The sequence below is a fragment of the Tyto alba genome, unplaced genomic scaffold, assembly GCF_018691265.1.
Source record: "Tyto alba isolate M040663 unplaced genomic scaffold, T.alba_DEE_v4.0 Super-Scaffold_30, whole genome shotgun sequence".
Lineage (NCBI taxonomy): Eukaryota > Metazoa > Chordata > Aves > Strigiformes > Tytonidae > Tyto > Tyto alba.
In genome coordinates this window covers 1-26422 of record NW_024881305.1, presented here as the reverse complement: position 1 = coordinate 26422, position 26422 = coordinate 1, and the positions used below count along the sequence as shown (strand labels likewise).

At 43.0% G+C, this 26422-nt stretch overlaps 1 pseudogene; it reads right to left on the bottom strand.

Moving 5' to 3' along the window:
- Window positions 1–287: 287 nt before the first annotated feature.
- Window positions 288–21791, bottom strand: LOC116961000 (annotated as a pseudogene).
- Window positions 21792–26422: the final 4631 nt, after the last annotated feature.

Sequence of the window (26422 nt, the reverse complement as noted above, 5' to 3'; positions counted from 1 at the left end):
CAGCTGAGTTACTTGAAAGTCACGTTTGCAGATATTACCATTTCTTCTTAAAGTGACTGTTACAGGGCAGATCTTTTCCTGAGATTGCTCTTGCTCTCCTCACAAAAAAAAAAAAAGTTTTACAGCATAACTCTGCTCTGGAAAGGTTGGCAGCTGTAGCTAAATACCAAGAAAAGAGAAATGATGCTGTGTGCTTCTCTTCAAAATAAAGAGCATGCACAAGTTCAAAAATGCCTGACAAGAGATCATATGAAGATGAATTAAGAACATAAAGGAATTAAAGTTGTCTACTCCTCCACTTTTTTCACAGGAGGTTCCTGTCAAGGAGATTTTTCATGATCGGTGTCCACCTGCTTTTGGGAACTGGAGCTGGAGTTACTATGTTGTCTTTCTTGGGAGGAACGGCCACTTCTACTTTCTCCTCTGTCGCTTCAATTTTTGGGTTTGGCTTATTCTTCTCTTTTGGCTTATTCTTCTCTTTTTTCTCCTTTTCAGAGGTTGGTCTGAAAGCAACAGCATCTGCTTCTATAACTTATCTCTCACAGGGGTGGCATCATATCTGCTTGGGAACAGAGAGTTCGTTTTAACATCTGCTGCTGTAACTGGTTCCCTTGGTTGTCTCCCACCTCCCATACCACTCAGGACTGGGAAACCCTTAATTCTCCTCCCACTGTCCTCTCTTCTGGTAATTTTTATGTTTCTTTCCTTCGTCATCTTCCAGTGGCTTTTCCACCACCTTCTCTTTGGATTTTGTAGGGTCTTTGATGCCATCGCTCTCTCTTCCAGAAGGTTTTTCAGCGTAATTTCCAGCTCTATTATGACTTTGGTAGCTCTGTCCACCAGAATAATTCTCCCTACATTCCCGAGCATTTGGTGAGGCCTCCCATCTCATCCCAGGTGGACCAAACCTAGCTGGAGAAAAGTCCTCTCTGTTTACTGGAGGTCAAGGTTGAGCGCCAACAGCACAGCCCTTGTAAAATTTTTCGCTATAGTTCATTTCCCATTCTCTGCATCAGTCCTTTGTCAAATGGATTGCTAAAGCCAACAGATCTGCCATAAGAAGCTTTCATATCATATGGTGGAGCTCTGTATATCTGTTAAAATGCTCCCTCTCTCCTTCTAAGTTTAGGGGGAGGCTGGCCTTTAAATACTGGAGACCTTGACCGTGAATGGGACCTTCTGGATGTGGGTGATCTTGACCTTGAACCTTGATCATAACCACGTGGCCTTGACCTAGAACGATGGTTGTGCCTCCTCCCTTTGCCTCTTCCTGGGTAGGTGGCGATCGCGAGTAGGAACGAGAACGGGAACGACGAAATGATCGAGAGTAGGAGCGAGTGCGGGAAGAACCCGATCTTGCCTCGGAGTAGCTATACAAACTTCTACTGTAAGATGAAGCACTGCAGGGAAACTTGGACCTTAAGAAAGACACAACACAAAGTAAAATAAATGAAATTAACTCAAAAGAGTAACTCTCCCCAATTTTTTCCCCTCCCAAATTTGGTTTGGCTTTTTCCCTCTCCATAGGCTCATGTCAAAGCTTCTTTCAGATGCTGAAAATGCTACTGCACACGGAAGAATTTGGCAACACGCAAAGGTTTCCACTTACAAGACAGAACTGCTGCTTTGTTAGTGTGAAAATATACAGGAAGGGTACATCTATTTCCACTTACTTCTGTCACGTGAACTACCAGAGCTATTGACTGATTTAAGGGGGTGTTTACTGGCTTCTACTGCTATGTGTACATTTTCACTACTCCGCAACCACCTGCGGTGCAAATCATTTTTGTTGCAGTAAGATGCAGAAAGAGCAAGTTTTAATGGCTACAGCGCAGTATCAAATATCAAGAAAACACGATTTAACCTGAAGACAGTAAAGCTCCATTTTACAGTGCCAGCTTAGTCTGTTTAACTTCCCTACTTATTTATTTGGGACCTTGTACAGGATGCAAAGTACTTGTGCTGCAATCTTACATACAGGACTTCTAGACAGATGCCCTAGCAAATTTTTGCACGTAGCTCTAGCTCTAACCAAGGATAGTGCCCGCATTTCAAGAAAAGGCATATCTAAAAGCTGTTAAACTCAGAATCTAGTAATATGCCATGAGGCCATTACTCAAGGAAATATACTGGCAGCAGTACTAAGAGAGAGCTATTCAGACTCCTGCCCAAGTCAATTCTAGGGATAAAAAACATCAGCTACCCTGAGTTTCTTCTTCACAAGTTTTGTTATTTTTTAAAGAGCCTTTTTACATTATTCCACATATGTTCATGAGCATCATGCCTCCTCTCAAAGTCCTTTACCAATTTAAGATTTCTCTACAAACAGCTCTGACCTTTCAGTTCCTAAGAAAAAATTTAAAATGTCAACAAATTACTAGTGAAAGCCACCAGCTGGCAGTCCAGGTTAAAATCCCTCCATGTATGCATATGAGGTAAACAGAAGTGGAAATGAAGACAATTTCTCTCCCATATCTCCTCCGAAGTGCTTTGTGGTAATGGTTACAATCAGAGCAGGGAGACACACAAAATCCAGCAGCTGCACCTATTCAGCTTCTGGCCTCCTCACGGCTGTCAGGAGGTGAAGGACGTCACTGCAGAGAAGCTTTACCGAAAGACACACCTGCTCTGGAAGAACTGCTGCCAAATTATCGCTGTCGGTCAACTGTAATCTCTACCATATTGGAGCTACTAACCTACGTATGGAACTCCTATCACTGCTAATCCCTTGAATCACCCAGTCCACCTAACGAGAGAGAGGTGGAGTGGATCTCCTCCTGATTCTTCTAGCCAATCTGCTGCTCCATTGCAGACAGGGAAGGCAGTTACCTGGAAAATGAACGCCTATGCTCCTTTTGAATCTTTCTATATTCCATCAGTTCCTTTGCAGAATGATTTGTAAATTCATAGAGTTTGGACTTTTTCTTTTCCCTGTTAAAAGAAGTTTCACCTTTATTCCAATTCTAATTTGACCTTTTTTACCAAAAGACACCAAGAAACAAAACATGGCCAATATGAGAAAATGCATACTGCATGCAAATGCAAAAGGTGGACATCCTATGTAAGCAAAAGCAGTTTAGAATTCCTACAAAGCTTAGGGAAAGTTTCAGAATTACATTTGTCTTGTTTTAGTTTTGCACATTTGCCATCTGCAACGAGAAAGTATATTGGAAGGAACACGATGCCATTTTTGCTCATGTCAGATGCAGTGTAACTGCAGTGCGATACGCTATCAAAATATAAACACGAAAACCAGCACAACTTCATTGAGCCAAATGCATACTCCACTTTAAGTCTCTGTTGTTCTCTGGAAAACTCCTCCCTAGGGAAGGGAGGCCGAGAGCAGCCTGGCTGGTGTCAGGAATCCCAGCAGGACCAGGGCAGTGACCGTCCCCCTGCACTCGGCCCTGGTGAGGCTGCACCTCCTATACTGGGTTCAGCTTTGGGCCCCTCACTGCCAGAAAGACATCGAGGTGCTGGAGCGTGTCCAGAGAAGGGCAATGAAGATGTGAAGGCTCTAGAGAACAAGTCTTGTGAGGAGTGGCTGAGGAAACTGGGGGTTGTTTAGCCTGGAGGAAAGGAGGCCGAGGGGAGACCTCATCACCCTCTACAACTACCTGAAAGGAGGTTGCAGCGAGATGAGTGTCAGTGTCTTTTCCCAGCTAACAAGGGATAGGACAAGAGGAAATGGCCTCAAGTTGCTCCAGGGGAGATTTGGATTGATATTAAGAAAAAATTCTTCAATGAAAGGGTTGTTGAGCATTAGAACAGGCTGACCAGGGGAGTGGTGGAGTCACCATCCCTGGAGATATTTAAGAGACGTGTAGATGTGGTGCTTGGGGATGTGGTTTAGTGGTGGGCTTGGCAGTGTTGGGCTAACGGTTGGACTTGATGATCTTAAAGGCCTTTTCCAATCTCAGTGATTCTGTGCTTCTGTAAAGGAGGTGCTCGTGTCGTTGGGGTGGGATTTGAACGAGCCGCTGGTGCTGCTGTTGTCACCCAAGCTGATGACATGTTTACAGGAGCTGGGGGATATCCTGGAGGGGGGACAGTGCACTCAGCAGGTGGGGGCTGACCAGGTGTGTACTGAGGAGGAAATGGTGGTGGTGGTGGTACCCGCGGTGGGAGAGGAGGTGCAGTGGGGTGGTGGAGGGTGCAAGGGAGGTGTAGGCACAGGCACAAAGACCGGTGTTGGTGCTGGTACTGTTGGGGTCTGAGTCCTTTGGACATGTTCCCTGTGTGGCGTCCTCAGTCTGGACTTTTAAAGAAACCCCAAAACACGTATCACTGTTTGTTACACTCTGCTCTGATTTGAAAGAGTGAAGGAACGAAGCAGGAGCACGGTGGCAAGCACTTCTTGTTCTCACCTTGAGCACTTTCCCTCCCTGATTTACCTTCATTTGAGACAACGCTTACTTCTCAATCCTCATACTTCCTTCCACACCCTCACCCCCCGCAGCTCCCTCAGTCTTCTCTCTGTATACTCAGCTTTGCAACTGTGGATGGAGTCTGCCTGTGCTTAAAAGAGACTCCCATCTCCCACGAGCCAAGTGCCCACTGCTCCTCTGCCACTCCTTGATACACTTAATACTTCACACTTCTGATCTTCACCGTACTGCACAGGGATTAACTCATCTGCTCTCAGACTTCTAACCTCTTCCACACGTTTCCTGCGTTGTTGCCTCGTGATGATGTATTTGGCCTGTTCTTGTCCCTGACTTTTTATTTTCTTTCTTACTGAGTTTGAGGTCTTAGACAATCTGTGCGATGGATCCTGGTTTTTGTTCTGACTGATCTTTACGATTTTATAAATACAGTGCACCCTTACAATCTCTCTACAACAAATACATACCAAAAGGAAGGAATAACTTGACATTGCAATAATGGATAAAACAGAATCCTCTCTCTCTAGGTGAGAGGAAACAGTTTGGCTATTTGAGATGACTAAACTGAAGACAGTCAAAATTGTCATAAAATAACAGCATTGCCTCCTCCAATAATTTGCTCTGTCAATATTAAATAGATTGCTAAAAAAATCTATTGGAGGCTGATTTCTATTGGGAAATCAATTACTTCAGTCCTATTCAGCCAGCAATCAAAAGGCTGGCTTTCCATCCGGTCTTTTAATTTTATTTAATTTTGATATGTAATTATGGTTTCCTCAAAAAGAGTTAATTTTTCAGAGTCTTCTTTGAGTTACACACTGGAGTTTTATTTTAAATAACCTTAATGCAAGCACAGGACCCCTTTGTTAGGCCAAATGAAGCCATTTAAAAATTAATTGCCATTTGTATTCTCCACAACTATCTGTGCATCCTTATTTCATGATAATGTAGCTGTTTTATAACTTACGTGTTACTGCATCGTTTAGCAGGTTACAGTATGTATAATATGTTTAATTTCTGTAGAATACTTACAGTTCCCAGCCTGGACTGGCAGCTGCTGAGCGAATTCCACCAGCTCTCATTGGATGAACTTTTGGCGTGGGAAGAGGAAAAAGAAAAAAATCCCATTCACTTTACCTGAAGACAATTTTTTAGAAGAAATTCTAAAGTTGCAGTTACTTACCAGCTGTGGGTATTGATTGTCCTTGGGGGCCCAGAAGACTTGGTAATGTTGGCTGCTTGAGAACAGGAACCTGATAGCCCTGGTGAATAAATGCAAACAGTTGGAAAATAAGCTCCAGCAAAATACAAGTATTATTGCATATGTTGAAAGAAAACTTATGTTCTCTTCCAACAAAGTGCTGATTGTCAGAGGAAGATTTAGCAAGTCAGAGGCCGTCACCAGAGCAGCAGGAGGTGTTGGAGCCCTGAGTGGCGGTGGAGGTGGTGGCGGCTGCTGCTGCTGTTGCTGCTGAATCTGCTTACGGAGCCTTTTTGTGTAGCCTGTTCCATTTTTGAAGTTGTTCACAGCCTGAAGGCAGAAAAACATTTACAAGAAGGTAGTAGGAACCTCCAGGAGATATACAGACAAAAGCCTCCACAGAGTAAAATGACTCCTGTGTTCCCATAAATACTATCAATCCTAAAATAAGCCAACATACAGATATAGTCAGATTAGACATAAGGCAGAAACTCTTCCCTGTGCGGGGGGGGAGGCGCTGGCCCAGGGTGCCCAGAGGAGCTGTGGCTGCCCCCTCCCTGGAAGGGTTCAAGGCCAGGTTGGATGGGGCTGGGAGCACCCTGGGCTGGGGGAAGGGGTTGGGGCTGGATGACCTTTAAGGTCCCTTCCAGCCCAAAGCGTTCTGTGCTGTATGAACACATCACATTAAACACTGATTTTAACGACTGGTAACTCAGAGTATCTGTATTTAAAGTACTTCAGTGTTAACACCAAACTGAGGCAATCATGTTAAACAAACACGTGACCTGAATTTGCCAGGTTGTCTCTAAAGAGTTGCATGCTTCTGTAACAACAGATGAGGTATTTGAGAAATATATTTAGCTTTATTCGATTCAGCCTTGCTTAAGGAGATGTAAATTAATATTTTCCTCCCTTTCACCTTTTTACAGACAGACTTTTCTTACAAACAGTTGATGTAAAAATCTTCCTGTTACCTGGCGTAGGCACTTGTTGGCAATTAAAGAATCAGGAGAAACATCTGTCTGGTGACATGTTGGGCATGTGTGTTCCTCAGATTCCAGTAATGCTGTTCTAATACCTGTGAATAATTAGAATCATCAGAATAGTTCGTAGGCAAATTAAGGAAATTTTGTTGGTTCTAATCGATTATAAAAACACTTAAATGACTGATGGTGAATATGGTCTTGAATCGAGAGCCTGAATCTATAAATGTTCAATCATGTAAAAACTTGATAGTACGCAGCAAATCACTATACAGTTTTGACAGTTCAGTCTTGTAATATTTGAAGATGTAGAGTAGGCCGTGTCTTGATGTTCCAACTAGTCTTTTTTCCACTATCTAGTACAGTGCGAAGTCACCAACCTCAAGGTTAATGAGTAAAACGCATCTCAGTCATTAGTATGTTCAAGTCCTGAAGGTTTTAACCGACTCTCCCATGGAGCAGAATGTGGATCACATGCCTAACTAGCCATTTGTTGCAGATCACAGGAAGTCACCCGAGTTGGCCATAGAGTTTTGCAGGAGAGAAAAGGCTGTGGACAGGCTAAATGCATTTGATATCCAATACTGTAATCACCTGCACAATTAAGCACTCCTCTCATACTTGTCCTTCTGCAAGTAAAGAGGGTTGAACTAGATGCATAAAAAAAAAAAAAAGCTTTCTGCTTTTTTTTTTCTTCATTTCTATGAGCAGGGTTTTTCCCCAATCAGGGTATAGTTAAGTATTAAATAGAGCTGTTAGCAAAGTTAATTTTGTTATCTCCTGTTTCTGCTTTCAGAAGATCAGATGTGGTGCTTTGAGCTAACAAACATGGGAGGAACACTTACATTCATCACAATAACTGTTTCCACAGCAGGGAATAACAGCGGCGTCAGTCATGATATCTCTACAAATGAGACATAACATCTCCTCTGGAAGAGGATCACCACCTGAGGAGGAAGAGGATGGCTCCTCTGGTAAGAAGGGAGGCTTCTCCTTCTTTCCTCTAGCATAAGCTTCCCTGGAGGGTGAGTGGGGAAGGAAAAAGAAAAAAGTTAAAGATGGATAAAGGAAAACTTTTCCAAGCTTTGGTTTTTATGAAAGGAGGATGATCGATGGAATTCTCACTCCACATTAGCCTTCACAACCACAGGCGTTTAGTTTAACCTACTTTTCTAGAGTCACAACACTGGAAGAGGGAGGGGGGGAACAACCTTCCTTCTGCAGAACTTTCCCATTTGTTGGATCATCTAAGAAATTAGCTCAGACTGGAAAAATCATTTTTGACAGCTAGAAATCAGGTGACATGAATCCCACCTCTCCTTTGCCAGAGGGTGAATGTAAATTGCAAGCTCGGGGTAAAGTTAGTCACTGTGTAATTATGTTTTATAAATGGAAGTCCATGTCACAGCTTCTATGAAAGGAGATCCATGACAGAAAATCAGAAGTGCTGCCAAGTGCATTTTAAAACAGCCACTCTTGTCAGCACACAGTAGTATTTTCTTCATTTATAGCAACAGGAAATTGTCAGTCTGTTTCACACGTGGGCTTTGGTAAAAGCCAGAGGGGAAGGACATTTCAGTCCAACAGCTATTTGTTAAATTTTGCCAAAAGCTTTCAAAACATAAACCAGAAGCAAAAGCAGCTTTCAAAGGGAAGGGCTCCACTGTAAACAGTACTGAAATGTTTTGTAGAAATATCGGCTTAGCCAACTTCCAGGGTCGTGACCAGCAGGAGCGCCCTGTTTTAATATTAGAAAGTATCACAGATTTGAAGGTTAAGATACAATGACAGTGCTTCCTTCCTCGTACTTACAGATGCTGGCCAACTTGGTTGCACTGTCACTCAGGCATTTACGCACGGCTTCTCTCGTTCACTTTTTGGTCAGTCCCATTAATTCCATACTTACGCATTAATAGCTGGTATTGCATATTTTCCTGTCTTGGTCAGCATAGCACCCTTAGTATTGGGATCTTTCACCTCCACCATGAAACTCCTCGGAATTCCTGTGCTCTTTTTAATTCTGGGAACAGACTCAAATTTTTTGTCCTGATAAGAAAAGAAATATGGACATATCTCATCTTAAGACCCACACTTACAATGACATTTCATTGCTTATTTTGAGCAGCAAAAGCCTCTAATCCTCCCCTTTAACTCAGCCTAAGGGTTGCTTGATGAATATAGCCAGGATGCTCCACAGGCTTGAGCAGTGTTTTGAACTTTTTAACAAAAAAAATTCCAGCAAGATTGAAATATATAAATATGCATTCAAATTCACAGAGAAAGATCTCTGGGCATATGTAATGTCTATGACCTAGAAAAAAAGAAAAGTTTATGTTGAAAATTCCATCTTTCCCTTGGATTTTGAAGGGCTTTGCACCATTGCCATATAACCTCTGTATTTCACCCCAAGAGGAACAATTCTCAAGATGAATATTCATGTATTTGTCACATAACTGCCGAGGCACAACAATTAAAAACAAAGTAACACCAGAAGTCCCCCACAATCTTACCCCATTTGTTGGGCAGTTCTTTATATAGTGGCCAGGATTTCCGCAACGAAAACAAGTATATGATGGTGGAGGTAGACCCAAGGATTTCTTCATGTAGCTATGATTTTGAGGGGAAAAAAGAAAAAGACATGCATGTGTCACTCTTGTTCAAGCAAACATCTCTACAATTTTTCCATAGCCTTTAGAGAACAGATTTGACATTGTCAACACTTACTTGATTGGGTCATACTGTCGGCAAGACTGTATCATCATAGCTTTTATCTTGTCTTCTTCGGAAGCGTTGGCTTCAGCCAGATTGGCTGTCTGTTTAACAGGCAGTTATTTGACACACACATCAGAAACACATCTAAGCCCGCACACCTGAAGACAACACCACTCAGCTAATCCTGTAAGAGCAGCACCACCCTAGCTGAGGTTGCATGAAAACAGCTGCTTATATAAAATATAGTTCTCCTGAAGGTGTTCTGGGGAGTCCTTACGCCATGACGGGGTGTTTATGTGCCTCTTAACCTACTTGAAAAGAGCATTCTTGGGCACTCAAAACCTTAGGCTCTGTTTGTGCCTTACATAAAGACTTGCGTAACCAGTCCAATTTTCTTCCAAGTGGACTGAACTTATGTGTAGAAAAAAAATTATTATCCAATATTTTAAAACTTATTTTTATGCTCCAGACTATTTGAAGGGGAAGGTCTTCACTGTACATTTAATTGAGAGAGTTCTATGCAAGTATCATTATTTACATTTTCCAGCATTAAAAGGACACACAACTTAAGAGTTGGGGAAGATGTTGCTCGCTGAAATTTGGCTTCAGACACAGAAGCCTTAAAAGGAATCAAGCCTTTTATAATGCCTCAGCAATAGAAAAGGTTCTTTTTGGTAGAAATTTGACCGTCATGTGCTGCAGGCAGCCCAAACGGCACGTCCCCTGCCTACTAACTTCTTCATATGAAGGGATTTAACTACAGTCAGCACAACCTGCAGTTTTTCTCCAGTTGACTGTGTCTTTTTAACATGCAAATTGTCACAGAAACTTTACACAGAATGAGATCTTCACGTTATTGAAGACAGATGAGATTTTTCAGTAGTATTTGTCCAAATGTTTTTATTACACACTAGTGCAGACACAAGCAGGGCCTAAGGGAGTGACTGTAAATGATTTAGACCTTCAAGCACCTAGCACTCAGATCAACCACTTGTGGTTTTGTTTTTACATGCATTCATTCGCAAAAGTAACCAACTAGTTTCAACAGTTTATTAAATGGCCGTTTCATAGACACAGTTTTTTCTCAACCGTAACATAATCCAGGTTGACATCCATGAAATGAATTTCATTAACATTTACAGAAAACTTTACAGATACTCTACTAGTTTGTTTGCAAAACACGTCCCAAAATGACTAAGCATTACTAGGAATAGACCAAAATTCAAATAAAGCATTTCATACATAGTAATAATAATGCAGAAAACTTTTCGCAACACGTTGCCTCCATGCTAAACCAGTCTGCACTGAAGAGGTTAGAATAAGTAACAGTTTTGAGCTGCTTTATGCCACGTTCCTGCATTTTTCTGATACACATTTTCTCGAAAGATTCAATGCATACACCACTTTGACAGCGTTTCACATTTTAGAGTAAAACTTCACATGAGTTTACAGAACCAAGGGCATGTTTAGGGACAGCACTAATGGAGACTAATTTCCTTTGGTGGCTACCTTCCAAAGTAATTAGGTTTAGTGGGGTTTTTTGTTTGTTTGGTTTGGTTTTGTTTTGTTTTGTTTTTATCCCAAATATACACAATTTAATTCTGCACTGGGAGGGTGAGGAGGTTTCTCTTTCTTGGAAATGAACTCCGGACTTTATTTGCAGAAGAAAGAACTAGCTCCTCTGGATCAGGCCTTACCTTCTCTAATCCTTATCGCTTTAAAAACTAGTAATTTCCCTGGCTAGCACTCCTCCTTTTCACACAGTGCAATCACTAGTGCTTTCCCAGACAAAGTTACACAGCACTGAGCAAATAATGCAAGCAGTTCCATAGCAAAACATGGCGTTACAACAGCTTCGGAAAGTCACATCTGCTAATATGCCACACGTACATGTGGTATGTTCCTACAAACAATTAGGTGCATTTACACAATTTCCACAGCCTGCATTCAAACAAATCAGATTGTGTTGTCCACTGTCTACATGAAACTGTGCAGCGTTCCACAAATGTATCTATGCAGTGGCTAGAAATTAGAAAATAGCCATGCAGTTGTGCATGGTACAGGAACGCTTCTCTTTCGGCTGTTCACAACTTACAGCAAATTAAAATCTTCTATGAAAACTGTGTAAGTTTCCAATACAAAATTATGAAAAATCTGAGAAACAGCAAAACAGCTTCTGAAGTACTTCTTCTTTTTGTTCTGAAGGTTATACTGCAACATTACGTTGAGTCTGTGAAGTTACTCCCCTTCTATCTTCCCAAATTGGGCACTAATCCTTACAAGATAGTAACAAAATATACACACATTTAAAGTTAAAATAAATACCGTACATTATTAAAAAATAAGTTTTGTTCACATTACAACAGTTATCCAGCTATAGATCACAGTATAAGATTTAAAAATATGATGAAAAACCTTTTTTTTTTTTTTTTATTGAGTACTTGATAAGAATATATACCTTAATAAGCTGGGCCAGAGAAATTGATGCAGAAGAGTCATCAATCTGTTAAAAAAAAAATAAACACATATTCAGGTTCTACAATCAAAATATAGCAATAGTTAACCTCTACTGTATCCTGAAAGTCTGCACTATATCCTCCGAGTGTCACTGAAAAAGCCATTTCCAACCTAGAGTAATTGTATCTGTTCAAAACAGAGTCCAAACCTATGACAGCTTAAGAGTGCCCGTGTGGCTAATGAGAAGGAACTAAAACAACCGAACGTCCTTGAGATCCACTTATTGCTCCAGAATATCTCAGAGAGGGACCCTTGTCAGATGCTCACAAGTGCTTAAAAGTTGAAGGGGGAAGCTGTCAGTTTTCAGCTAACAGGGAATTTTTAAAAAAGTTATCTTTATTTGAGAGGGAAGCAGGAGACTTCTTTTCAGTGTAGTTTGTAAGTTAATGAGTTAATGTCTCATAATTTATAAATGTACATGGTTATGCTTTCACGAACAAAGTATAGTTGTGTGTCAAAATAAAGCACGGGCATATGAGCCCTGAAACATGAACTCTGCCCCTCCTGTCAACAAGCTTAAAAATGCCAAACTCACCATACCCCACCAAAGCCAGAGAAAAACACCAATCGGAACCATCAGCCATAAATGTAACCCACTACTTAATCTAGAAAAAAACCAATCTGCTCAAATTAGTGAAACAAAGGTGTTTACCATGACAGAGTAGCCTATAAAAACTGAGAAAACTGGTTACTTGTATTATCTTAGACTGCAGGCTGTGATCGACAGCGATAAAACAATGGGCACAACTCTCTGCATTTCTGCAGCCTCTAAGGACAAATACCAACTAGAGATCCTCGCAGTTACTGCAATAGGAATGCTAAACCAAAAAGGATCCACTTTCTTGCTTTGACTGTGGCAACAGGAGGACAGCAGCACAGACTTGGAAGTGTAGAACGACAGCAAACATAAGAGCAAGACAATGAAGAAATATTCAAAGTGTAAGCTTTTGTGCATCCTTTTTAAAAAATCTTAACTCATTTTACCTTTGCTGCTTTACCATTCATCAGTAATGGCAAACTTCCCAGTGATTTATTCCTGCCACACTAAGATCCCGGTTCTGCTTTGAAATACATACAGACAGATGCGTATTTAAACAAAAACAAAGACAAACCCCCCACACTTCAGACCAAGACCTGAGTTCGCTGTAAGAACAGAGCTAATAGTGTCTCTAGCACTAGAACACCTGAGGCTGGGTGCTTTCCCGGTGAGAGAGAGAGAGGGCTTGTACAGAGAGATGCAAGGCTTCCACCCTCCCTACGGCTCCCCACAGCCCGAATCAGGTGCAGTCAGAGCAAACAAGAAGGGCATGTTTTGGTTTTGTCTTTCCTTTACTTTAATGGGCTCTAACTAACACTAAGTCTTCCCTCCCACTCCAGGATTTTTCCTCTTTCTGAAATTTTTTTTGGAGACATCTGTGTTGGTTTCGGTAAGGTGTTATGCAGCAATGTAATAAAGGCATGCCAGGGAACACAGGAGGCTAAAAGAAGGTTAACTTTACCTAGGAACACCTGATTTGTGTTTATCCACATACTAGGTAAACAAAGAGAAAAAACTGTTTTCAAGAAATAAAAACCCATCTAAAGTAGATCAGATACTATAAACATGGTTCACGTAAATGCATTACATGACTACAAGGGTCACTAGGCCAGTTAAAGTGACTCAAATTCAGAATGGGAGGCATTCATGTCCTAAAAGGAATCTGAACCAGTCGTTGAGAGAATTACAGATGTCAGATTTCGAAGTAGTGTTCTAGGCCTACGTACAAAAAGTTTTCAATTTTGATTGTATGCCATTCCACAAGAATCAAAGGCTGTATTCTTCACAGAACACAGACCCAGAGTTCATGAATTTCTACATGAAGTTATCCTAATAGCTTTTCAAGTGATCAGATCCAGTGTTCCAGGGTTAATGTAATGCCTCCCGCCATTCTAGTGATGAAAAAGCAGTTATACTTAAAGATGAAAAATAAAAAACATCCCGCAGTAGTTTTTATACTGCAAAGACTATTTTGAAATGCGTTGTTACACACAGGATTTAACCCAAGGGGCCAATCAAGATCTAGACCATTACCAGTCAAGTATTTCCTTGTGTTACTTACTTCTGGTTTAGTAACACAGTGACAGTATTTTCAAACCTGAACAAAAATGCTGCCCCTTTTCCAAATGTAAATGCAAAGTGGTGATATACTAAAGAAAAGTTTAACCTTCAGGAAATTAAAGCAGCGTCCAACCCTGAAGTCACCCAGATCCAAGAATGTACTGCAGGCAGAAGTTAAGAAAAAGGACAGGGATTCTACCCGCAAAAGTGCCAGGCTCTAACCCTGTGCAAAAATTTGTACACTGGGGTTTAGATATTTTCATTTGCAGACAAACTATTAAACTAAACTGCTTCATCTGATCAAGCGGAAAGGCCAAGTGCAGAACTTTAGAATACCACTTTGGGTAGCAAGGATATTTACATTCGCGGCAGTCTATGAGAGCCATTTATGCACTCCGAGGGGCCCAAACAGTACTGCTTCAGCTATACAGTTCTGGGAACAAATACCCAAGTATTTCAGGACACAAAAGGGAATCATTTAGCTGCACAGAACTGTCCTCAAAACGTATGGGATATGTTGGTTTTAGTATATGCTTGCACCCCCGAGTCAAAACAAAGAAACAGTACCGAGTTTAACAACAATGGTTTCTCAGTGGGTTTTGATAACATTTTCCAAAATCATTAGGCAAAGAAAGTATTTAAAAACAAAATCTAAGTGATGCAATGTGAAAATGGCGAAAAAACCCACTCCAAACAATTTTAATTGCAAGAAACAAAATGCACACGGCAACACGGAAGACAGATGTAGAACATGACGCCATGTTCAATTGTGCAAACCTTGAACCTACGTGACCTAAAACCAATCATCCATTATCTGTACAACACATTGTCATAAAGGAAATATTCTAGTGCATTCCTTATGAAATGCATTGTGTAACTAGCCGCAAATACCAATATTCACATTAGAACTGTGCCAATGGTGGCATTACTCGGTTTTTACTGTGCTGAATCAAATACATTGTCTTTACAACATCTACTAAGTTTTACTGGAAAATATGTTAAGTTTATGTTTGGAAAATTAATACAAAGCTACATTGTTTAGAATTAAGTGCAGCGTGTAGAAAAAAGTCAGAGATTGTGTTTTTACATACTGCTCTTGATGTTCCACTCACTGGCTCAGTTCGACTCCTAGAAGAAGAAATAAAGGTGATCAGAACTTCAAATAAGGCACTTGTACCCAGCATAAATCAGTGGAAACACATTTAAAAACCTGAACATCAAAACACTCTGTTCTGATAGTCTGGTGAATGTGGAAATTTATTCGTATATGTAAACTGTTCTCTCTTGGTACATTCAGTGCAATGAAAAAGAAATCCTCAGTATCCCACTTTTACTTTGTCACCAATTACCCTCAGACTTACAGAGACAGGACACAACGGTGCAAGAGCAAGTCCTCAGCTATTTTGTCTCTGCTACATAAGTATCAAAAAGATGAAGTCTGTATCACAGTTTTGTGTTATTCGATAATCAACCATCAAAATAGGAAGGTAACTCTAGCCAATCTGTGTATCCCTACTCTTATAAATAGGTACCAGATACAGTACTTTAGTTTCTAAGAAAGAACAGCGATTGATAGTCCAGACACTTCAAAGTGCAAGGTCACTTAAGTGAAAAAAATCAGTCATCTGACAATGAAATAACAAAAATGTCAGCAGCACGGTCTTTAGAACACTGTTTCTTTGTGGAAGCCCAAGCACTGTGTGCAGTTATCTACCACACATAGCCATAAAAGGGCCAAAATACTAAATGGGCTACATATGCTATATTGACTAAATGCTACAGAACTTTAGCTAATCTTCATAACATTTGAAAACTTGACAAGATTCCACATGCTCATCGATCTGTATCTGCACGCTACTCATCATTAATCAGACACGTAACCACTGAGAGAGTTAGCAAACAATCCACTCATCCTCCAAAGTGTCCCATGAGCAGAGGCAATTCAAAGGCTGCTTTGGAATTTAGGTACAAATAGAAAGGCTCATGCTTCCTGGCACTGCTGGAGCACCACCAGCCTTGCAAGCACAGCCAGGTACCTCCTGAAGATGAGGAAGGACAAGGAAATACTTCAAATTACCACACAAGGGTTTCTTCAGCCGTTTACCTTGAAGAACACACTACAAGGTGAGTAATGCATTTTTGAATCCACCATCCCCTCCACCATCCCAGCACACATTCATCATTCCCAAACATTCACCACTCTACCAGTTGTTTCTGCAATGTTTCCAGCTGAAGGAACAGAAAGCTAATTGGCCTGGTTAATTTTCAGTGGAAGAACAGCAGGCCCGTTCTTTCTTTATCCCCACATACCGGTAGCGATTTGATCTTTGATGCTAACAGCATCTATCCCCTCATTTTAGGGCAGCATTACACCACCAGGAGAAGGTGCCATCCAACCAGAAACGGAGGATGCATTGACCAGACAGCACTAAGCAAGCGTATTTAAACTAACCCCCAAAACAAGGTCATGTTTATAAGCACAGTGCTGTGGCGTCCAGAATTACTGGGTAGTACCTGAAAGCACCGCAACAACTACTGCGGTAATATGCCCAAAGTTACATGCAGAGCCTCGTAAATTCAGGGGGTTATGCTGGCAAATGCTTCACGGGTACCAGGATGCCGTTGTGCTGCTTGTTGGAGACACACTGTAGCTCATCAGTATACTTTATTTCTTGAGAACCAACATGAGAAAGGCATGGCAAACCCACAAGCGAGTAATATCTACCAACTGGGGTGGATTGGCATCTCTTTGAGAAGGCTGGTAAACATGAGCATTCAAAGAGTGCTAATGCAGCTGGTACAGAACTGGCCTGTATGAATGCCTAAATGACAGCAATCATCCTGTGGTTGGGACTGCATTTGATTAGCTGTAATTTTAACCAATACACCCGGTATTTATTAAAAGTCTGTACATTTTAGGAATAAGGGATTAAAGCCTGAAGCAGAGATATCAGCTTGGGGTAAAAACAGACTTAGAAAGATAACTAGTAGTATTTGGTAATGTGCTAAACTGCTGAGTTTCAAGTTTGGAAAGGATTAACCATTTCTTTATCGTACTCACACAAAAGGCAATACACTTCAGGATATTGTTCTTTTTCTCTTGCCCAAAATGGACATTGTCTTTAGAAAACTAACAGGACTCACTTATGAATGAAACTTCTTGTTTGCATGGTTCACCAGATGGTGACCCTCGGTCCCTCCTCTATAGCTAGTATGCAAAACCCCTGGAATTCAGGTGTAAGAATACCTGCCTTATCCGCCTCCCCTCCGCACCCCCCTTCCCCCAAGTGCAAGAAATAGACAAACACTGAGAATCTTCTGATTACGGGTTTACACTACAGTGCATATCTGCCTTTACTATAAAAGCAATAAAAGCGCACACATAATAAGGAATCTCCACACATAGAGGAAACGGGATCTACAACTCGGCTCTCAGAAAATTCAACCCCAAGAACAAGCCCAACAGAATCATCTTGAAAGTCACTGTTGTTGGATTTTGAGCTCCACGTCCCGGCAGGACTAAAAACTTAATTATACTTTGGGACTGATACATTAAAATCTACCCCATGACAACAAAGATTAACAGCAGCTTTCACAAGAAGGATACAATCTGAATGCCTCTGTAAACTAATATCCATAGACGAAGTTGACATACTGAAACCCCTCACAACGAATACAGTGCTTTATGGGGACTTACCTAACACATGTTTTGCTGGTAGCTTTAACTCCTCCAGCAGGGATTCTTCTAACAATTACCGATGAGTTCTTAGGAATCAGGGCATTATCGTCCGTGTATTCTGAAAACAACATCAATACAGAAAAAAAAACATTAGTCAATTTGTAAGAATGTATATGAATATGTAATTTCATAGCACTTCAGAGAATCCCTTTACAGATAGAAAAGCAAAATTTTATATGTAACATCGCACATTTATCATCTCAATGCACTAACAGTGGCTTTCAAGAAATCTTCAGGCTTGATAATCAAACACAAGCAGCAAAATCTTTTTCATTTTAAAAAAGTTTGAAAGCCAACAGCAAAATGGTCTCAAAGGCCACTAAAGGAGACTCTGCGAATGCATGAGGTTCTTTCCTGCTCTAGCTTAAATTACTTTTGCCTCCCTTAGACAAAACCAGTCGATCTTTGGAGAAAAACAAACCACAGCAAAGTCTCACCTCCATAAACTGGATTCTAAGGCCTGACTAGCTCGCTCCGCAAAAGAACAGACACTTAGCTAAAGCATGGATGCTCTGAGCCACTGCTGTGGTGGTCTGACTCAAAATCCACCATTCTGAGGCTGACAGCACTGCCAAAGCATCTCTCTGAGCCCCATCTAGAGAAGTATTTTCACCCAGATAAAGTACGGAAGCTCATCAGAACAGAAGTCATCAGAAGGCAAGCTTGTATGTGAAACGACAAAGAAAAGCCTGTGTTAGGCTTAGATGCCTTGCTAACCAGCTATTATGCTGCTGGGGGAAGGACGTACAGAGGAAGAGGTGAAAATGACTACTAACGTGCCAGACTGTCTCTACCAGAAAATGGGGTAACTCTCAAGAACACATTTCTCCTGGCACTTAAAAATGTGCTTTGTCATCATGTGATTTTTTAATTCTCTTCTAATCAACCCCACTTGCACACATTGAGACAAACAAATCGTCTATGTAGCAGGCACTGAAAGCACTGCCTCGAAACACCCTGAGTAATAGATTGGACTACTCTTTCCGGGTTTTCAGCTTCCACCAGAATAGCTATCAATGATCTCACCTCCACCTGGTATATCATCATTTCTTGAATCAGCTAGTTCTGTGGGCCAAACAATTCATGGAACTTTCATTTGCATTATTATTATACAGTAGTGTGCTCCAAAAGAGCCCCTATATTGCTTTGAAAGGAGGAGTCAATGAAATCTTTACTATTTTAATATTTAATAATTTAAAAAACTTTCAATCCTTAATCTGATTATACAGACCGCTCGAAGCCTTAATGTCTTCTTCGCAGCGCTTGCTGCCAAGTGTGTCACTGGGAAAGCAAAAGCAGTGCTGGAGACAACGCGGTAATGAGCCAACCTGAGCCTGCCCTAAGAGCCTTTAAGGGACATTACCCCAGCCGACAGCACACCCCGGAGAGGTCCCAGACCTGCTGGTGACAGAGTCAGAGCAGCCAACTCCCAGACAGGCAGTGCCTGAGCTCCACCCTAACACCATATTTTGTGAATGGCTATATGACTTACCCTCCATTCAACCAGGGAAACGGGGAACTCCATACCCTTTCTGAAAGCTCTACCCAATGATGCTGCATGGCAGCCCAAGAACTCACTGCACTCTGAGGTGGGACCAAAGTAATCCCCCCCTACTAGCACTGCCATGCAAAATGGCACAGTGAAGGGCAAGGTTTAAAAGTTGCTTAAATGTCTTCTCTAGAATGCTAAGTTGTTTGCAGTGTTGAAGGCATTCCAGCAGACAGACAGACCGACAGACATCAGCTGTGAGGCCAAATGATGTCATTCAAAGTTAGCATGAGTCTGCTCTGAAGACATCACATTGTGACATTACTAAAACAGTCAAGTGCATGCTGCAGCACTGGACGCAAGCAAGTTCTGAGCCCAAGACACAGTCTTATAAGAGCAGTATTCTTCCTTAAAACTATTAATCTAAGACCAGCTCAGAGTCCATTTTTGGATTTTTGCTTTTTTTTTTTTGTTGTTGTTGTTGGTTTTGTTTTTTTTTTTTTTTTTTTTTGTTTTTTTTTTTTTTTTTTGTTTGTTTTTTTGTTTGTTTTTTTGTTTTGTTTTTTTTGTATTTTGCCTGATAAGCAAGTGTTTTGAGTCAGAATGTTACAGGGCAGGAAAGAGTACTCAAGAAACCTGAGTTCTGGAGTCTGCAGTTCTTCCACAATATCGCGAGAACATCTATTATAAAAGACAGGCCATGAAATTCTCATCCATTGAAAAGGAGGCAAGTTTAAATGCATCATGCTCGAGTATAGGCTTTTCGAAGGGAATTCTACCTGTTTAGAATATGTCTCTATAGTGAGCATGGAAGAGGACACACCCCCATCCCCTTCCCCTTTTTAAAATGGGCCCTAACCATCCATTTTGCATTTCCAGCATCTTAAAAAGAGTCCATCCTTTCATTTTTTTTCCACTGATACTTAAAATCCTGTTTACTTTTAGCTTATATTAGCATTTCTTCTATTACTAGATTTCCATTATGAAAAGTAACAGCTACCGAACTGTAAAGGTTAGAGTACTCAGAAAAATCTGAACAAGTAGGCCATCTTCACTCAACGTTCACTTTGCTCTTTCCAGCATCGTTTCAACATTTACTCAGGACTCCTGTGCGGACAAAGTGGTAAAACCCTAATAATTTGTGCCCACATTGCAAGAATTCCAAACACCCCATTTAGGCAGAATATTCTGGTCTCGCTTTTTCCTTTACCCTCTGAAGGTGAGCTTAAGCATCTACATCTGATTCATAAAAACTGAAATTCACAGTTATGCATATAAAACAGATATTTGGCATACATATATATTACACTGAAATGTATTCTCTAGCTTTGCTCTGAAAAACACTGGGGGATTTTTGCATCTTCACCTGGAAAGCACCCTTACAAAAGCTTCAATAAACACCTGTGGCACTGATATACCAAGTTTAGAATTTTGTACTGTACTCATTTTACAAAGGTCAAAGTGCAACACGACCTACCCAGAGGCAGATCTTGTCACTGTTAAATAAGAGTGATGGTCTTTGAAGTATGAAAGATATTCCTTCTTTAATTTCACCTTGGGGCAACACCACATCTAACAGAACCTAGTGAAGCTGATACTTTTTCTTCACTGGATTCTCATAATGTATGAAACCAAAGCAACAGGCTTCGTAAAACTGGTATTATGGCTATCCGAGCAACACTTTAGGGGGTAACAGATTTATAAGCATAAATTTTTCTTCAAAAACTTTGCTTTCTGTTCTTCACCTGCTATAACAGAGTCTGCACGCTGCCTATTTCAAAATACTTTTTCTTCTGGTGATTATAATCAGGCTCCATCACAGTTTATTACCATCCAACATTCTGGTTCTAACTCTCTGTCTTACACAGACCCGACCGTTACAGGAGTGACGGCAGCCAGCTGGCCATTCGACCTGCTAGCACTTGTGAAGCTGAAAGTACATGAGCAGCTGAAGACAACACTCAGAGACCCTTCTGCAGCAAAGCCCTCCCAGCACATTAAACAGTTTCCCAAAACTCCCGACAATTCCATTCACTTCTACTAGAAAAACTCAAGGCTTGTGAAACACGGATTTCTGCCAGGCCGCCAGCCGGGCTGTCCCCAAGGCCCCGCGCCCGCCACCCCCACGCACCTTCTTTGCTCTGGGCGTTGCTGATCTGCAGGTGGCAGTTGGCCGCCTTCAGCTTCTCGCGGGCCATGATCTGGCGCCTGAGGTCGCGCAGGGAGATGTGGGGGCCGCTGAAGGTGAGCGCATCGTAGTGCAGCTTGCTGGCGAACTTGTAATGGATGCACGCCATGGCTGGGGCCAGGCGATGCCCGCTCGGTGACAGTGCTGTGGCCTGCGGGTCAGGGCCCGCGGCGGCACAGGGACGGGCGCACCGAGGGGGCCGGGGCCAGCAGCGCGGGCCGAGCTCGAGTGGGCTGACAGCGCTCAGAGCCCGCGGCACTCCTGCCCCGGGGCCTCAGGCAGACGGCAATTCCCTGGCCCCCACCTCTGCACCGACTCCAGCCTGCGGCCCCCAGCGACCGAGCTGGGCTGCAGCGGCAGCGCCCGCCGGGCTCCTCCTCGCAGCCCAGGCAAGCGGGCGGACGGTGGGGAGAGGCCCCCACGGCCCCGGCTCGGCCGCCGCTCCCGGGCTGACACGCAGCGCTCCCAGGCCCCACCGCTCGCTGTGGCGACTCGGGCGCCCCTGCCTCAGCGTTCTGTGAGGGGCTGCCCAGACGCCACCGGCACGGACGGCCACGAGTGCGTCCCTGCGCGGTGCCGCGGCACACCGCACACCCCCGCGCATTGTGACCCCATGCGTGATGACAAACGGCCTGTGTCCTGTCACCGCCCGGCCTGTCCCTGCCCGGTGTCCCTCCTGTCCGTGCCCGGTGTCCCTCCTGTCACCGCCCGGTGTCCCTCCTGTCCCGCCCGGTGTCCCTCCTGTCCGTGCCCGGTGTCCCTCCTGTCACCGCCCGGTGTCCCTCCTGTCCCTGCCCGGTGTCCCTCCTGTCCGTGCCCGGTGTCCCTCCTGTCCCCCCGGTGTCCCTCCTGTCCGTGCCCGGTGTCCCTCCTGTCCCTGCCCGGTGTCCCTCCTGTCACCGCCCGGTGTCCCCCCTGCCACCCCCTGGGGCTGTGCTGTCCCTCCTGTCCCCCCCAGGCTGTCACCAGCCGCTGTGCCCCCTGCCAGCAGCACCCAGGGCAAGGCAGCCCGGGGCAGAGGCAGCGGGCTGTGCTGTGTGGCGCTCGGCTGCCCACAGCGCGGGGCCAGCGAAGGGAGGGGACATCTCGGGGTGTCTGAGGGTATCTTGCTGCATTTCTGGAAAGTTCAGTCAAGGAAGCCAATGAGCATTTATTGCCAGAAACCCATGTACTTCCCAACTCTGGCATGTCTACAGCTGCTTGAGCACTGGAGAGGAGGACTAAGAAGGAAGAAATGAACCAGCAACGTTAGCAAGTGCCCCAGGACAGTACTTCTTCCTTCCTCAATCATCACAGCTGCTGCTGCAACAGCCCTTGCACATGAAATCATGTCTTGAATTACCAACTCTGGTTCTGCTGAGTATACGGTACAGCTTGCAGACGTTTCTGCACCAACTGGCTATTCCTTTCTCCTCATGTAAATATAATGTAAAAGGCTTGTCATCTGGCAAGGATAACGAGGAAGCATCCACGACTGCTTGGTTAAGATCTTTAAACGCCTTTTGGGTTTCTGGAGTCAGGAAAACCTTTTGATTTCAGTGCTGTCCTCTGTATCCAAGGGATAGTTATTTTTGCTATTTGTGTCTGTCTCTTTTCCCTGTTAATAGTGATTTGGAAGCCTAGGTTTTAATTTGGTAGCTTTGCTTATAAACCTGTGGTAGAATATGGGTTATACATACTGATGCCTTAATTCGGCCATAGCCACATTCCAAACCACAGCAGCAGAGGCAAACAAGCCCAACTGTTGGATACGCGCTAAAAGCCCATCCTCTCCCAGAAATCAAGTCTCCTGGGTATCTGTCCCATCAAACTCTCAGTGGCACAAGGATGGGCATCTACATTATGAATTTTCACTGAAGAAAGGAAGGATCCCGCCTTTCCGCCAAGAAGGCTTTGTCACTAGTCTGAAAGGAGACGTCGGGTATGCTTGGAGAGCAAACCTACTGACAAGCTTACTCACTCTATGGGGGCTGGGAACTGGAAATGAGCATATATTAAAATTAATAGAATGCAAATGAATAAAAAATAATAATATTAGGAGCAATAGAATGAATGGAAATGGACAATTCACATCTTAGGATCATATGGGTGAAAAGGAGAGTCTTATGCCTGGAATGTTCCTATGCCTAAAGGCAATTGGCACTACTCCACAGATTCTTCCAAAACCTTACTATATACCGCATCCTCTGAGCATGAAAGGGAGAGTCTCCAGAAGCCTTTACATAAAACCTCTTCTAAAGCTGTAGATTTGTTCCTGAATGGAGTTTATCAGGCCCTGCAGACTCCCGAGATTATGTGGATATTCCAGAGAGATTAATTTGGTATTCTGCAGGAAGCCACAGTCAAGCTAAAGATAACAACACAATTTTCATTGCCACTACAGGCCTCTAGGATCCTGATGGCTCTGAGTCATCTACCCTGGGTCTGAACCTTACTGGTTTACCTCAACAACCAAATCCGGCACATGCCAACACTTTTACGGGAAATAATTTACACGCTTCAGATTTTTTTGAAGTTTATACTACCCATTGACACAACTACCAGGGCAATATTGGCTAGATGGAGAAACAGCATTTGAGGATTTACCCTCAACCTGAGACAAAAAGTGGATTCTAAGTGCATTAATACCATCCACACAGGTTAGAACCAGTATCTCTTCTGTCTCTTTAGCTCCTAACTACTGATATCTACAGGAAAAAGTGTCACAGCCTTGCGACAGAATGTGGCATTAAGTTCCACCTGTGTGTAACAGCTTTTATCCCATGGTTGGGGGTTGCAAAACTAGAAAGGGCTATTGCAAATGTGCCAAGAGAATTAGAAAAATCCATTAACAAAAGTGCAGAGAGTATGACAGCCCTACAGGAAGACATCAAATCATTATCACAAATGGTAACATAGCATCAGCTAGCCCTAGAGCACCTTTTAGAAGTACAGGACAGAGTATGTGCATTATTGGATAACAGCTGATGGGTTTGGATGTAAATCAAGACCAGAAAAATGACACTGATAGAAACAAGATACCTCTGTAGCAGTGTGAAGATTGTTTTTTAAATGGGTAAGGCCTCTGCCAGTACCGAATGCCACTAATGCAATGTATGAAAACTCAGTTTGCAAGCAATGTTGCTTGAGAAGGGCGATTATGCCCTCCACTGCTTCATGGAACAGAAGAGAACATAATGTCAATGTAGTCTCTTAAAATTTCTCAAGGAGCTCCATGGGTAGTTAGACACACAACAACTCTTTTATTTAAGATGATTTAGCTTTAATGGGAGGTATGTGGCTAAATACCCGTGCAGCTCTTTCAAAGTATGGTAGCTGAGCAACTGTAACTGAGTGCTGTTAGAGGAAATTTATCTGATGGTCCAAACCCTGAAATCAGAGATCAGCCCAATTCTTTTTCACTCTCTAGTGCAGTAATCTTTCTTTCATGAGAGAGTTCTTTTTTTTCAGGAAAATACAGCAGGATTTTTTGATCTTCTTTGACAGCTGTAGGTTAACTTTGTATATGTGTGGCTTCAGTGTTTTCAAACATCCTTATTTGGTCAGGGAAAAATTTTTCTCCTAGATTTGACCAGAGATTTCTCCCCAGACTGTAATTTCAGTTGTCATTCTGTACTGCTTGCTTAACATTTGTGCCTTTTCAGCTGAATAAGATACTTTGCAATTGTCATAGCACTATTGTATGTTAATTAAGCACCAGTGCAATTAAATACCATCGGCACCTTTGCCTCTCAGAGGAGGAGGTGGCTATGATTTCAGATGCTACTTGGTTAATAGTCAGGGTGACTTCTTCCCGAGTACCAAGAAGAGCACACCCATCTCCATTTCCCGGATCACAGGGGTGCAGGGACTTGTCTCTTGGCTGAGCGAGAGAAACAGAACCCGGGAGTGTGGACTGGGATCCAAACCCCGCACCCGTTAGCCAGCGCTGATTCTCAGGGTGAGGGTGAGGGACTGGGACTGGCGCTGCTCTCGGCAGTGACTGGCCCCACAGACACCGCTCTCAGCTTGTCAGTCCCGCCGGCAGTCCCTGAGCTCAGCAGAGACAGATCCTCTGGTGCCAGCCTGGGCAGCTCTTCTGCTTCCAGCATCTCAAGGGGGGCTGCAAAGAAGAGGGAGACTCCCTTGTTACAAGGAGTCCCGTGGAAAAGCCAAGGGCGAGTGGGCACGAGTTACTGCTGGGGACATTCCAGTTGGACACAAGAGGAACATGTTTCACCACGAGAACAATCAGCCGCTGGAATAATCTCCCCAGGGCAGTGGTGGATCCCCCAACAGTGGACACTTTTAAGATTCAGCTGGACAGGGTGCTGGGCCACCTTGTCTAGGCCGGCCTTTGCCAAGGAAGGTTGGACCAGCTGATCCTCGAGGTCCCTTCCACCCTGGGATTCTGTGATTCTGGTTCCGCTGTCTGAGATGTGGGCGAGCAGAACCATGAACTGTATCTGACCAGTGCCTTCTACCATGTTATTGCTCTCCTCTTGGAAATACCTTACTTGATACATTCTATGATTTCATTTGTGGGCTTTTTTCCCTTCTGGTTTTCAGGCTGAGATAATCACCCCCTGGAAGAGATGGAAAATACACAAGTAAGTTTTTAGTCTTTGGGGTGTTTTTAGTTCCTCCTCTGAGTCACCTTCTCAAAGACCGTGTCATTCATCAGTGTCTAGAGACCCCACAGAAACCAGCTTCCTAACACAGGAATTTAAATGGCTTAAGATCAGGTGGTGAATTTCTCAGAATTCTTGACAAATTTCAAGGCATGTTTCAGGTTTCCCTGCACGTGAACCTGAAGCATGCAAACAGTCTTTGCTGTCCATCAGCAGCGGTACAAGAGCCTCAAAATTGGGGTGGCAATCTAGAGGAACACCCATTTGGCTTTTGCTCACTACTTTTTGTGTAAACAGAGGCAGAAGAGGACCAGGGTCTATTTTTATTTGACTGTAATACCATGTTTTGGCCGGAATCTGCACAGTTAATGACTGCAGGTGAGCTGGGTTTGTGTTGTACCTTCAGCAGGGTCAGTGAGCACAGAGCTTACACAGATTAACCTGATTAGACACCTGCACATCTTTTCATTCATCAATAGGTAAGATTTGTATTTTTTTAC